The sequence below is a fragment of the Strix aluco genome, chromosome 6 (genome assembly GCF_031877795.1).
Source record: "Strix aluco isolate bStrAlu1 chromosome 6, bStrAlu1.hap1, whole genome shotgun sequence".
Lineage (NCBI taxonomy): Eukaryota > Metazoa > Chordata > Aves > Strigiformes > Strigidae > Strix > Strix aluco.
The window spans coordinates 675890-691904 of record NC_133936.1 but is presented as its reverse complement, the minus strand read 5'-3'; positions in this window follow the sequence as shown (position 1 = coordinate 691904).

Here is a 16015-nt window from a genome sequence, read left to right as displayed (position 1 = left end):
ACAATGTATTTTTACATGGTTTTCCTCTGATTAATAAATAGAACAGGGATGATATTCAACACAGGTGTATCAAATGGGATGTGAACTTCCAGACCTGACCACATAAAAAGTATCTTGGGTGGGACAAGGTCAAATAAAGGGAAGAAACTCAGCTGAATCTACTGGTTTTGTACCACTGGATATAAAAAGACTGTCAAAACTTGTATTTCAGGGTTGGTTTTTTTTACAGCAAAGTAGTCTGTGTTCTGAGTATCTTGACAGATACAATTAATGGGCCTGTTCTTAAGATGACAAGAAAATACAGCAGTGACTCTATGTTAGTGACTATATGTTAATTTTAGCTAAGCCCTTCCCCACAGGAGCTGAAACGTTATGGAAAGGGATATGGTTAGCACAGCAAAACCTGATAAGTACGTACGTTCACTAGCTCTCAAAAAATCAGAGAATGTACACTCTTTCTATTGCCCGTTTTGGCACAAAAGAGGCCAGGCCACAGCATAGGTATAATTTCAGAATAAATATGATTTCCCCCCTTTAAAAAATGTACGTTTCAAGTCAGTGAAAGAACTTGTCTGGTCTGAAATTCTTCTGGATGATCTATCAACCATCTCATATTTACACTACAAAAGAGTAACGCGAGAATTAAACAGGATTTACAAGCTGCGGGTTTGCCATACTGATTCTTATATGATCTTGTATCTTAGATGCCACACTAGCCTTATTTTTGTTAAAGCTGAGATATCCAATTTCTTCTTCGTACAGTGTAAATGCTTTTTATTATTAACTTACATTCCTCTCAGTTCTTCTAAGCATCATCCTCTTCCTCCAGCTAAAAGGGACCATGAATCATAGGCTTTAATCCTCTCACTGATTTGCCATTCATCACTTACGGAAACTTTGACAAAAGACAAACTGTATCCAGAGTACAACCATTCCAAAGAGAAGTGCCCCAACTCCGCTGGATTCCAACACTTACGTATGCCCTAAACTGCAGGGGAGTTATGACAACTTCTGTAAGGTTGACAATTCATGTGTACGACCAGCAGCATCTCAAGCAATTCAGTTAGTAGATTCTCTCTACTCTACCCACGTGCAGCTCTCTACAGCCAGCCATACTACCTCCTCTCGTCCAAGAAGAGCTGCAATAATCCCAAAAGCTATGCCATGCTGCTTCGGGAAAGAACATTTTCAAAATGATCCGCTAGTGACGCAAATGCCATGCTTTACTCCTAAGAACTGTGCCAGATGAGATGACAGCCACAGCAACACAACCATAAGCCTTGGCTGGCTGAACCTGCTCACCTATGGCAAAGCTTATTCAGCTAAACTTGTCACGGCATGGCAATAGCTGCTAGTATCAAGAAACCACTGGGAAAGCTGCATTTCTGCAAATCTCTTCATGAACAACTACCAGCCACAGCCCCCTCCTGCACTACTGGTTTGAACGGGAAGCCTGGCAGGAAATACACCGGTGCAATTGTCAGCGCACTCCTGAGTGCCAGCAGAGGAGCCTGACAAAAGGCAACTCGCAGGGGATACGCTGCCCCCATCTTGCCAAGCAACGTGTAAGCACAGCAACTGGACTGCAGAAAGGGGACCTGGAAAGGCTGACTTTTGTCAGGTTAGACCTACAGCAAAGCTCCCACATCTTTTAGAGCAACTTTTTCAGAGGAATCGGTTGCAGAGGCCTCAGGCCCTGCTGTAGTATTGAGCAACATTCACTGCCTATCACAACCATTTTCTATGACGCACCTAACAGCACTTCCCAAAGCTAAAACATGCCTTCAGCTCAGTGTTAATCCAATGCATATACTGCATTGTGCATCCTGTACCATCTGACTGTAAAATCATCCTTTTTTTTTTCCTGTCACATTCTCATGAGCAGATGGGTCTGCTTTCTGTGGGGTGGTCATGGGGGAAGAAGTCTTGAATAAACACAGCCCTGAACTTGCAGGATGTTCTGACCTGAAGGATGCTGCTGGCTGTATTCTCTGAGCACCCCACCATTAGCTTTGGATTTGAATACTGTCAGAGCCTGGATCCAAACTCAAGTTCTTAAAAGATTAGCACTTCTAATCATCAAGACAGATTTGAAATAAATGGATAGTCACCAAGTCTGGCAAATGTAAGACAGGAAAACAGCCAGCAATCTAATTTCTTTCCCAGCCAAGCCCTTAACATATGAAAACATGATGTAAGACTGGTGTACATAAAGCACTGTTTGTAGTACGTCATTACTTCTTGTTAAGGAGAAGACCTTGATGTTTTACTTCAGAGAAGCCTAAATCAGGAGCAGGGTAATGTTCAGAGCATTCTGTCAGAGGACACGGAGAGATACATCTCTCCAAACACGTAACACAGGTGGGAGAAGTCACAGTCTGCAAAGGCAGGCAGAAATCAGCAGCAAGGTTCTTCATTTGCTCATAATTAGCATCAACATGGCATTTTGTGAGTTGCCCTACCCAAAGATATCATTACTTCATTAGAGATTCTAAATATTTTATATTTAGATGCATACAATTTACAGGGCATTCATCAGTTTAAAGTGCCTGTATTTTCAAAAAATATGGATCTTTTTGCTCTTACTAGGTTTTTCAGGCTATCAAATTTTTTTTTAATATTTACTTAGCTTTCTTTATGGCATTTTAATTAACAGTAGAGTTGATAATTGCATCATAATTAGACATGCTAGTGTAATCATCCTAGATGTGGTATTTTCATAAAACCTAATCAGGTATGCTTCAAATGTGGAACTGGAACATTCTAGCGGACTTTTAGATTAACCCCAGAAAAACAGTTCTGATGGGGTTTCATGAACATGGTGTAGGACAATCAAATCCATCATCAGCTATAGAGCTTTCCACACCAGACATCTATTCTGAAACCATGCTGCTAAAACCAACCAACCAAATAAATAGAACTGAAGTAACACAGACTTAAAGCACGTACCAGCTACTCAACTACTGCACTGGGAGTTTGCTTCATTAAGCCCCTCCTCAAACCTGTGTGGGACTGTTTGTGTCTCCCCAAACCTAGTACAAGTTTCAGTAGAGTATTGGGAATAGATTATTTCCCAGAGTAAACGTTGTCAGAAGCCTGTGTTCTCAATTTTGAGAAGAAAATACAGAGACTTCTCCAAGACTTGTGTACCTTAATTTCAATCTGCCATAGCACAAATTCATTTATGGCAGCATTTTAAAATGGGCAGTGCCAAAACGAGGAAACAAAGCGCCCATAGCACCACATCTCCAAGATTTCCATCAGCTATTTCAGCAGCTAGAGCATACGTGGTAGGTGAAAAGCAATAGCACGCATCTTTCCAATGAAGGAAGACAGATCTTTAAGTCTTTAGAAGGTAAACCACCTACAGATGAAGAGCTGAAATACAGAACAACAGTCCTACTTTATTTTCCCCTTAACCTTGCATGTTGTCAAGGAGGGTGTTTGAAGGGAAAGGATTCATTACATTTTTCTAAGTTCTGCATAACTTTAATATAAGTTTACTCAAACAGTAACTTAATGTTTTGTGGGATTTTAACATAATTTCATTTTACTCCCTCTTATGGAACAATTGTATTCTCTGTATAACTTTCTGGTGAAAAGAGAACAAAAAAATCTGGAAAAGTATATTTTTTCATTCTTCCATGGCTTAGAGCACACTGAATGCTCATGTTTCCCATGCAGTGACTCACATCTGGACTGAGACCAAATGCAGAGTTCCATATGGATGCATCACTTTCTAAAAAAAATGGACATAGGAAATAAGAATTTGTACTATATCAGCAAACTCAACTAGAATACATTATTTATCCTACAAAAAGCATTGACTGATATCAATCAGTCTTTTATGTAACAGCAGGGTGCCTCCTTCTGCTTTAAATTGACTTGCTACTTCTGCACTATACACTCTGCTTCAATGCAAAGTCTGCAATAGAGTTTATTGTAGCAAATAAGCCTCGTGCTGTTGAAACCAAGTTCTAATATCAATTGTTTTGCTATTAAAATGAAGGTTAGGGAAGGTACATTCACAATAATATACCATCCATCCTACACATACAAAAGTACATCAGATACACAACAGACTATATATATCCAAGTATCCCTCCAGAAGAGAGAACAGCAGGCTCTGCCAAACCCAATTCATATAAAACTACATTTAAATAAATGAAGTAAAGAAACAAAAGCTATGAAAGAAGGTTCTATATGTTACATACTCCAACCTAACACAACCCATTTAGAATTTGTCTACATTTCACTTTGCTGGACAAAATTGGGCCTCATTTATACTAGTCATACTTATCCTTCACAAGCAGAAGGTAAAATGAAAATAATTTAAGTATAAACACTGGAAAATAAGCAAGAGTCAGAAGCATAATATGCAAGACTGAAGATGTGTGCCTGAGAAACAAAACACTGTCCTAATGCGAGCAAGTCAAAGGACTCAGTTTGATGCAGCCTTCATGACCTGTCAGTGTTCTGGCATTCTGCTTTGCTCCACCTGGTCCTCGACACATACGGCTGCACAACACAGTGGAAAATGTGGAAGAGTTGATTTGTTTCTTGACAAAGGTCAAGACTTGACAAAGGTCAGTGAAGAACCGCAAAATGGGGGAATTACTCATATATTCCACCCAATAGAATAATTACAGTTGATGAGAGACAGAAAAAGCGTATTGGACAACAACATCCACTTCAGACTAACTCTCAATTTACATTGATTTCATTTATCTAATGATACCAGTATGTTTCACCTTTCACTCAGGAAAGCAATTGTCTGGCCAGAGGAGCTTATAGAATACAAAGGAGATTTGAAAACAACAGACTGGTAACAGTTACATCGGGTTGTTGTATGTGTGTTTTACACTAAAGGAAGGAAATGGGTTACAGTTATGTGTCGGTAACCTGTACTGCACGTCAATCTGTCTCTTCAGATGTATAACTGCAAACCCTGTAGTGACAGCACACTTCTCTAAAACACTTAATATGAATTCAGTAACCCCAAAGGCCCAAGTGGCACAGTTTGGGAACTAAAGCTTTAGTCTGATTATTGTTAAGTGTGTAGCTTCAAGAGTACGGAACTCAGCGGAGGCTGCAAAATCTATTCAAGAAGCTGGGTAAATACTCAAGTTGTTAATTGGGCTTCTTGTTATTCCTAGATGTGCCCACACTAGCAAATTTAAAGGCAACTTCTATATATCCTAGATGGGACATATATGTCCTCAGACTGTAACATGCATTTATACAAAACTTCATATGAGTTTTAGAAAACAATTAAAAAGTAGTATTGTGGACAAAAAGATCGTTTTTTATCCCAGTTTCTATTGAAATGAGTCCTGCAGTACTTTCATACAAGGGATTTTTTTTTTCGTTAGTCATTGAAGATAAGTTGGGAAAAAGGGTGCCACATGAAAGCTTTGCATGTCATTGCTAATGTGCAGGCCATCTGAAATGTCAGTGGTGGACTTCCACCAGTTCACACGCGCTGATCACTAACACAGCGAGCAGTTTTGGATTCAGAGATCCATCGGTGTGTTAACAGAAGGCTTTAAGAAGAACAGTGGAAACCTGCCAGTCGCCAGCAGCAGCGTCACCTGAGGAAATCAATCGGTGGACACTCATAGCTCCATCAGTGGAACTCTTATGAGGAGGGTTAAGCCTACATACAGAGCAGAGAACTAAACATTTGCTCTTTCAGTGAAGTCTGGAGCTGTAAATATTTTAAATTAGGCTCTTTCCCCATAGGATTTAGTAATTCAAAGAATGATGATGGTGGCCTGTGCCAATGAGAATACCATGAATGTGCACATCAAACCTTCAGTGACATGTTGGCTCCTAGTCCAGGTTTCAGCTGGGAGAGAGTTAGTTTTCGTGAGCTGGGAGGGAGCACAGCCGAAGTGCCCGACCCGCATTTCACCCAGAATGGAGTTAAATTTCCGGGGGGGGGGGGCGGAGGGCGGGCGAAGCTGGAGTGCCGGGCTCGGATTGGCCATTGCGGTAGTCCATCTCATGTGACGTTGGGCTCGCTATGTAAAGGGGGCGGCTTCTCACGGGCGCCGGCTCGGCGCGGCGGGACCTTCCTTCTGCCGGGACCGGGATCGCTGTCGGGACGGGCTGACACCGGTCGGCGGGCGGTGAGCAAGCACGTTGTGTGTTACCCGTTGGGACCTCCTATTGTTAGTATCGTTTTGTACAGCCACTAAACTGTTTTCTTATTTCAATCTACAAGTTTTTCCTTTTTGTCCCTCCCCTATTTTCCGGGGCGGGGCTGCGTGGCGGTGGGCGGTGGGTTCAAACCCCGGCACTCTGTCAGCGAACAGTTAAGACAAGAGTTTCCCTTGTCTGTGGAACTCAGCGAGTTTAAAAAAAAAAAAAGATGGAGAGTGAAGTTGGAAAAGAAAATTGAGGAATTAATCACATCTGTAAGCAAGCTCTAGAGGGGGATGTGAGGCTATGAAAAAGTATCAGAGCAGGAATACTTTATGGAGTTTCAAAGAGAGAATGCAACGGCTCCTTCAGCAATACTGTCACACATAACTGCCCATTCCACTGTTGAACACGGGCATTCGTACGTAATATTAAGGGTTTGGTTCTCTGTGTATGTTCAAAGAATTTCTTTCTGCTCAAACTGCATGAAAAGTTGCTTCAGCTCCTGCACGTTATTCAAAGCTGGGGGAGTGCCACCATGGAGCGAGGACAGCCTGGTTACCATGCGCAGATGGGGTTTCGGGTGGTATCACCCCCCATCTGAGCACAGGCCAGGGAAGGTACGCAGGCAGGCAGTGTGTGCTGGAAGGTATGCCACGAAATTGCACAAATAGAAGCTTCCCGCTCATGAGGTTAGTCCAGGGAATAAAAGGGGTAGTAAAAGAGAGTAATGGGTGCAGCAGCAGGTGACAACAGGCGAGGTCGCAGCAGCAGTCTGGTCCCGCTGCCGGCAGGCAATCTGTGCACAGGCCATCCTGCCAGGAAGAACAGAGGTTGGCTGGCCTCTCCTCATGCCACCAGGGACTGACAGGCTGCAGAAAGCCAAGCAGGCAATCCTGCAGCAGGAGCCTTTCCACAGGCAGCCGAAGGGCCGGATCAGCTTGGCAGGGTCAGCCATGAAGCTGAGCCATCCGAGTCCTAGAGCAGGCCAACAATCTCAGGCACCATATCTCCTAACTCCTTCAGGGCACCCTAAATAGTAGTAAATGTCTTTACACATACCATTTTTTTATACTAAATACCACCTTGTAGTCTGTTCTACTTTGTATGAACTACATGTATAAAAGAATAATATATGCAACGGGATATTTAATGGTGTAATTTCCAGCTAGTTCTCAAAGCCGTATGTGGGTTCATTTTTCTTGACTAGGAAGAGTGTGAAATGAATTATCTACCTGTCCATTGGCACAAAGTAATCCCACACTGTGAGGAGAGACTGATCTCCATTAGGACTAAATACAGAAGACCTCCAGCTCATTACAGAAGGTTTATAATCAAGTCACTGCATTGTAGCACAGTTCATTTGACTATGTCCTAAAAATTATTCAAAAAGTTAAGTAAATCCAGAATCTGCCAGTGCATCCCCAGAATGGCCAGAGAGATACAGGGAACTGAGATCATCACATCCCATATAATGCTGAATTACTACTGTTGACAATCCCCCCTCTGCCCAAAAATCAATCCTTGTATATGAGTGCTTAATAAGGGAAAAAAATATACATTCCTTCAGTCTGGCTATAAATTCTCCAGACTCCTATTGATCCAGGTCCTATTTAAAGCAGTCACTCATCCAGAGAGGTTACTATGTTGTTTGAGAGCCGGATTTATCTCATTTCAAATATTGCACACAATTACAGACCCATACAATGAAACACGGATAAGGCCATTCATCATTTGTCAAAAAGGCATTTAGTTTGAATTTGTCTAGCTTGCTGATATTACTAAACATTCAAACATTGGAAACAAAAATAAAAAAGAAAATATTTTAAATTCTATAAGTATGTTAACCTCTGCTCATGCCCGACATGCTAAGGGCTACAAAGGAAATTCTGTTATAACCCTACTCGTTTCACAGGACTGTAACTCTGCAGCATCCATCCTGTTCGACTGTTTACCAGTTATGAATTTTAACAATGAAGCTCATTAAAAAGACTAAGCAAACCCACTATCAGCTTTTTAAAAAACTTTTCCCATGTAACACAAGTAAACTTCTAAGTCCATTTGTTTGAAGAAGTTTGAAAATGACCCATATTTGAAACCAAACTTGAAACCTAAGAATACGGTCTTCAGCAGAGCCTACCGACTTCACAAACCGCCCAGACCAGCAAGTTGCTCTGAAATGCTCACTAGGTGTCTCCATATATTTCTTGCAGCTCTAGCTGCCGCGCAGTTTTCTCTGCCTCAGTGATTATCTTCCCTCCCTGTGCCAAGTGGTTTTAAAACAACGTGCTCAGTAGAGCGGCAGTTAACAGGCTGCAAAGCCGGTTCGGTCCGCTGGCACAGAAGGTGCGGTGCAAGCAGCGCTGCCTTGCTGTAGCGCGAGCTGGAGGGATGGACTGTCTGGCTGTGAGCTACAGGGACAAACTGCCCCTAGGGCACTTGCAGCTGCTGTCCTGCTGTGGGGCAAACACACCAAGGTAAAGACTTCTCATCAAAGAGCATGAACCTGTCCTAGGGAGGCACAGGGCTATAAACTGTAGCTGACCAAGCCTGTGTTAGGAGGAGGTGGGAAGAGCTGGGAAGGCTCATTTCAGCTTGCCAGCTCTGTTGGGCCTACCCACACTAAAATCCTCTGCTTCCTCACCACCATCTAGTGGCACTTTGTCTATAGTTATGTCACGAGAACATGAAACACTTCTGTTTCCTGGTCAACACAGTGCAGACAAACCACCTCCTGCACTTTCCAAGCAACACGTAAACAAGATCACAAGGAGGATGGGCTTCCCCTAGACTTCTGTTTCCACAGCCTGGCACACCTGTTATTTACATGGCACAGTATGTATTACTGCCCCATACATGCCGGTCCTATTTTGTAGTCTCATGGGGGAAGAGAGGAATCCTTGTGCCTCTTTTTCCTCCTCACTTTCTCCAGAGCAATTAGCACCTCACGAGGCAGCAGGACTAACCCACTGTGCCTGCACAAACACTGCCTTTGAAAAAGCTGACTGGGTAGCAGCTGGAGAGGCGACTCGCAGTATACTTATCCTCAGCCTTGACCCGTGCACTCAAACAGGGAAAGGCTGTAGTCCAGCTCACAAGAGGAATCTCCCCGTAACTATCGCAGCAATACAAATGGAAGAAAAATGGGTATACTAAAACTAATTCTGATTATTCAATTTTAGCACCTTTGTATAATGTTTATGACATTCTGCAAAGACTATCAATTATAACATTTTCTTCTTGTTTTAACTTTCATTTTGATTCCTCTATGTAAATACAGCAATTACATTTTGGCTCCGTACCACTACAATGTTATTCCAACCCTGCTATAAATGATAACCAGCCATACAAAAGCAGGGGCAATTCTCTCCCTCCATTTTCCAGCTTACTGATATGCTTCCAAGGACTATCCCATAGTCACTACTGTTACAGAAAGCTGCTATTCCAAGGGCAATGACTGGACAATTGGAATTAGTTTCTAGCCACCATGAAAAATATAAATTTCTTGTTTATAACTGGGTCCTATACAAAGTTATGTCTGGTGAAGAATTACCATTCAATTACTGGATATCACGTGCCCTCTAGTGGCTACTCACTCTAGTACAAAAAGCTGCTTTTGCATACCTGTTCAGAAAGATCAATAGGATGACAAGTAATTTGCAGTTGGTTAGCTCCAAGGAGTTCAGTATCACATGACATGGAAAACCTGCAAGACACCAAAAAATAGTTTGCTTTCCTTTGCTTCCCGCCATTAAGCTCTTTTCTGAGGGTGAAGGTGCAAAGCCATGATCACAGCAACAAAACCCAGTGAATTCTGATGTGTAACCTTTGAGGAAACAAGTGTTGCTGTGCTGATATGACAGGAATAGTGAAATCTGTGTAAGGGCTTCCATACAGCTCAGTGGGTTGCAATTTAATTATTTAGAATTGATTCACTTATTCCACTACCCAGTAATATTTTGTTTTTAACAGGGACACTTAGGTGGATAAAACACACAAGGACAAAGGTATATCTTTCTAGTCATTCTGTCAAAAAAGTTTGAATCTATAGCAAAAAATCATCCAGTAAGGTATATCTTCTCCTTAACGATATTACCCTTTACCTTCCAGCACTATCACACAGTGCTTGGACACTTCCTCTTGTACTGTGTGAGACAACTGGCATCCAGATCAGAACCAGCACATGAACTTCTCAGGTTTCCTAGAAGAAACAGGTCAGCTTTACAGATGTGAAGCCAGACTTCCTACAGATCTTGTCAGATGCATAATATACGCACTGGTGAACGATTATATCAATATAAAAATCACTGAACATATGGCTGCCTTCACTAATTGGTCTTCTCCATGCTTTAGAAATTTAACACTAATGTTCTTTGCAACATTATTAACTTTATGCTCAACTACTATAAACAGATGATAAAAACCCAGGGCAGAGGAAAAAAAAATTTTTAAAGCATGTATTAATAAAAAATAAGTCGTATACCTGCACCAGAATATTTGTTGTCTCCATCATGTTCCTGCAGCATCCAAAAATAGCTATATTGACTCAATTGAAAAATGTGTTGCCTATCTGTAACTGATCTTAAAAAAACAGCAATAGTATTTCACCATTCAATTACCAGACGTAAAAACAGTATCAGTTTGTATCAGTAGCCACAAATTAGTAATTCTGATATTTGAAAACAAGCAATACTGGAGATAAGGTGGATAAGCAAAAATACTGCAGAGTCATGAGCAATAGATTTAACAACACAGAGACATGAATTAAAACATGAGATGTGAGGCAGATATTCCATATGCCTGTATGCTAAAGTGCTTGGTTTAGATGTGGACTGTGCCTGGTGTATAATTATGCTAATAGCTATTAGCTAGATTACATCAAGTAATCAGTCAGTCTGCTTGGAAACATGTTGATTCTTGATTCTTCCAAGTGACTTTTCAAACTTTGCATCAGGTAATAACTTGCCTGTAGAATGTAGGTTCTAAAAGAGTAATTGCCATGGAAGGTGAAAGAGTTCCAGAGCGCTGAGAGCACCGCTCAAAAAAATTTCCTATGACTACTGTCTATGGCAGTTAAAATTCTGTCTGCCTCCAGGCTTTCCCACATCTGCCTCCATTTTGAAAAAAAACCCACATTCTAAAAATACATAGAACCATTACAATATAAATTCCATTCCTAATTTGGTCATTCACAGATTACTACCATCAAAAGAAATCTGTCCCCAGGATCAGATGAACATCTCTGAAATCTGATATTTATGTGATTGAGACTTCAATGGAAATAGGACTGAGAATGGCAGGAAGAGATTTCAACAGCACTGTCCCATGGTCACAGAAGAGTGATTCTGTCACTCATTCCTCCCACCCAGACAAACCAGCCTAATAATTTCCAACAGAAAAAAATTAAATAAAGTATTAAATAAAATCAGATTTACACATCCATGCTGATGCTGTGGTATTCTAATAGTGCCAAGGTCTACCTGTCAATAACAAGGTACTCTGGTAAGTACTATGCAGATACAATTCACAGCAGCTTCTGGTTTAAATATATAACAAGTGACAGAGGTAGTGAGGAGAAAGAGGGTGGAAGACCAAAAAAGAAATGGTGAATTATATTTAATAACATAAGAAATCCACAACATCAACTTACTACTTCTTGTTTAAACCAAGTTTCCACAATTTTCACAAGAATTTCTGGAATAGATGTACAATGGCACTTTACTATTACTGCTTTAGGCAGCACACCACATCCGTATTACATGACTGCCTTATGTGGTAAGTTATGAACCATCACCTCTCCAATCTGCATGGTAAAAACAAGTTTCTTTTATGTTCCATATATTTCATGATTCACACTCATTATCAGATTGCACAATGTGGCTTTCCTTTTTGCACTTACATTTCCACACTATGGGACTAACTTAGCGTGGGTTCGTGGCTCCATTTGCCGCTGCGGTTTTACCACTAAAACCACAGACTCTTTCTAGATGACCTGAGGTCAGGATTTGAAAGGCAGTGGAGTCGTCTTTTAGACAACTCTCTGCAAATCCAAGTATAAACATTCAAACCAACAGGTACAAATCTAAACCTGTTCAGAATTGCCTTCTTTCAATCAGTTTTACAGAGGTTGTGAAAGATACTGCACGAAGCATGGATGAGAACTGCTATGGCTTTTATGCCTTAGAAGGAATATTGTTTTGGTTTTCACTAAAGCCAAGAAGGACTAGGTTTTGATACTGAAGTATGCTTGTAGAAAATGGGTAGAGATGCTTACCTCACTAACACAGCTAGTATTTTAAGCAGAAACATGGAGCCAATATATATAATTATTAGTTGTCACAGTATCAAAAGAATCCCAACAGTTCAACTGCAAACTCCAAGTCTGAATTGAGGGTACCAAGGGAACGGAGTACTGGAGAAGAGTTTTCCAGATTATTCTGCTCTCCATGCTTTATTTATTTCAATTTTCTCACTCTTGCTTTTCTTCACATCTATTTCTTCCTTACCCTGCTAGCAGATTCAGCAGCATCTCCAAGATACCTCATTTGCCTGTGTGAATCCTAGTAGGCTTGTCAGCATAAAATAACAGCTATTTACAAAAATGTATCCACTGGTGACGGTTATGTCTGATCTGAGTAGATAAGCTCTCATGGGGCCTTAAATTTGAAATGAAAGCACCATGGATGGGAATCACCACAACTTTCCAAAATATGTCCATAATAAAATGTGTAAGTTCACAGCTCTTTTACAACATCTGCCTGAGCACTACGCTGCTGCTGGGAGAAGCAGTGATGTAAGGATTTCATAGGTTTGCGATTGCATGCTTCAGCTTCTAGGACTGAAACCCGTGGACGATATCTAATAGTGATTAGCCTGCAAATAGGAAAAAGAATCTTCTGATACCTAACCAGCGTAAAGAGATACTGGCTTTGGTTCATTTGTCATTGCTATTAGCAGATGCAGAGACAATAAATCCTGTATTATCTTAAGGAAAGGCTCCTGAAGCATTCAGCTCTGACAGGAGGAGAGTACCATACCCAAGTTCATGTAAATAAATGGAAAAATCAGTATTTCTCTGCTGAGGCAGAGTAACATTAATACGAAAAAACCTTACTACTGAACAAATACTTCTGAAGAAGTTTCTTTTGTTACCTCTCCTTCAGATCGTTTCACCTGAAAGAATTTCTTTCCCCAATCAAAATTGTCATCATCCATTGCAAGCTAAATACTTATTGGCAGACACATGCAGTACTATTGACTTTAATATTTGCAAAGTAATTTGCTTTTCTAGGGAGGAAATTGCTGCGTTTCAAAGCCATTTCCTGCCTCATACACACAGAACTAAAATATCAAACAGACCTGGTTTAGACTGGATGTCCTTTAACTTTTTCTGCTCTAAAAATCCAAGCCAACAGGAGTCATCCATATGGTAGCTGTCATGCTGTAAATCCCTACCGGTTCCTTATTCCATGTTCTGTTCCACTTTTTCTACTTCATTTCCCCCTTCTTCTGATTCCACTTCATCACATCCTAGTTTTACATTCTCTCTCTCCTTTTGTTTTGAATTGTTGAGATCCAAGAACAAGACAGTCCCAAATAAATCATGAGACTAACAAATTTTTCTTCTTTCATGTTTTGCTTTCAGAATCCCCCAAAGAGCTAATTTTTGTGATGAAATGCTTTGACACAGCAAAGCAGAACATGTTTACAGCATTCTAGAAAAATCTCTTTGGCATTACACGTTGTGGTTTCAGCAACTGCTTGCAGATAAAATTAACAGTGTCTCATCACAATAGATGCAGATTTTGCACTCTGACTCAGGCAAGGGATATTCCTGGATGAGTCAGGGAACTGTGAGCAATGCTTTCATTGCTGTCTTTTCACGCCACCGAGTATTGCAACACAATCGAATAGCAAGTGTTGGTAGTACTCCAGTACCGCTCCGTTCTCCCTCCCCAGCACACACGCATACAGGGGCACACAAACACCTTTTCTGACTCGTCTGGTTAGGGACAGAGTAAGAATGGAGTAGGAACTACCTTCTACTGTACCTCCCCAGCCTCTTACATGATGCCTAGGGACCTAAAGGTACCATTAGCTTAATACAAAAGACTATAATCACTGACAGATTCAGGAAGATGCCAAAATTTGTGAAGAAGACTTCTTCATCCACAACATGGTTTACAACATAGATGGTAAGCAGTAAAAGATGATTCCTTAATGGAATTTTTCATCTTAAATACTGAAAATGAAACTGAAGTTTATCAAATAAATAATTCCAGATTAGCTATATCTAGTTCCATTTCTTATATTTCATTGTAAGATTATCAGTTAGACATTTATCTTGGGTGATGCTGTTCCTACCTAGGACATCTGTTTTGGACAATGCTATTTCCAAACAGGATGAAGCAGGATTAACTACCAGAACTCTGGGATGGTAAAAATCACAGCCAGGATTCAGAAAATCTTATTGAGTAATAGTTCACAGTAGAGTTATTTTAATATTAATTTAATATTGTATTAATCACACAAAAAGCTTCATACGTAGTAAGAAAAAAGAGTAATGAACACAACCTTTGAAAGCAGGTCCGTCGTTTCCAGCAAGTACTTCTCTTCAGCTTTTGCAGGGTATTCCAGTAGCCTTGATACTACCTTGATCCTGATGTGAGGTAATATGAAAAGTTTAAGAAAACGTGCTACCTGTTTAGGTGCCTTCATCGTCAGTGACAGCATTTAAACAGAATGTACCATATTTCATTAACAGTCTGTCACCTAGTTGTTGGTTCCTTGTTTAAGAAGGAAAATAATGACAATGGGAAATACATGGGAAATGATGTAAATGATGAGGTAAATGATGTAAAATCACACATGAAAAATCTTGTGCCATCCAGTGCTGGAAAAATTTTAACTGAAGCCTACTATGACTAATTACATATACTTAATATATTAAGCAACAAAGAAAAATAATGGATGTTCCTAGTTCACAGTTTTGAATGTCATTTTCATTGGTATAAAATTTTATCACTGATGTTACTGCTTTGAAAATATATCTGTTTAACACAAATGTCATTGTCACTTTATGGACATTCTGTATTAAGGGTGAAACTATGGTGCTACTGAAGGCAAAGAGACTTTATTGTGGCCAGAGATTTAATTTCATACCACAGCTTTTCAAAGAGCAAATGAAATTCAGGCTAGATTTTCTCAATGACAAAATTGGATCTTTTGGCTGAAGTGATGAAAAACTCCATAATTTAAACATTACGATAGGGGGGTATTTTTAATAAATTCTGTGAAACTTTTATACAGGTTAAGTAGTATAACTCTTGCTTATTACTGTGCATTAGATAATTTAGAAGGGTTTGTTAAAGGCTGCATTGCTGTATTTTTGAAGTGTGACAATAAGTTATATCAGGCCTGGAAACAAAGGGGTTTTTTGAAACTTTTTTTGGACACACACACATATATATATATATGTAAAACTTACATCAGAGAGCAAGTTTCTGTATCGAGCAGCTAACAAGTCTTCCAGGCTTGATTTCAGAGTACAAGTAACTCCCTGGTATGCTCCATGTGTATTTTGGATACTATGCATCCAAAGTATTCAGAGTATTTTGAAACTGTCTATGATTTTAATGGGTTCTTTCTCATGCATTAAGAATAAAAGCTTGTGAGTCTCACCACACCTTGTTTGTACTGCTGCCAACATACGCTTTGCTGCTTTAGCGCTAAAGCCCCATTTAGTTAAAGCATATTTAGGCTTCCAAAAGTGAACTGCGCCCCGCTCTGCGAGGCAGCCCCTGTTCTCCCGGGCAGGCACAGAGGTGGCCACAGGCCCAGCGCGGGGTGCGTGGGGTCGCTCCAGCCTGCG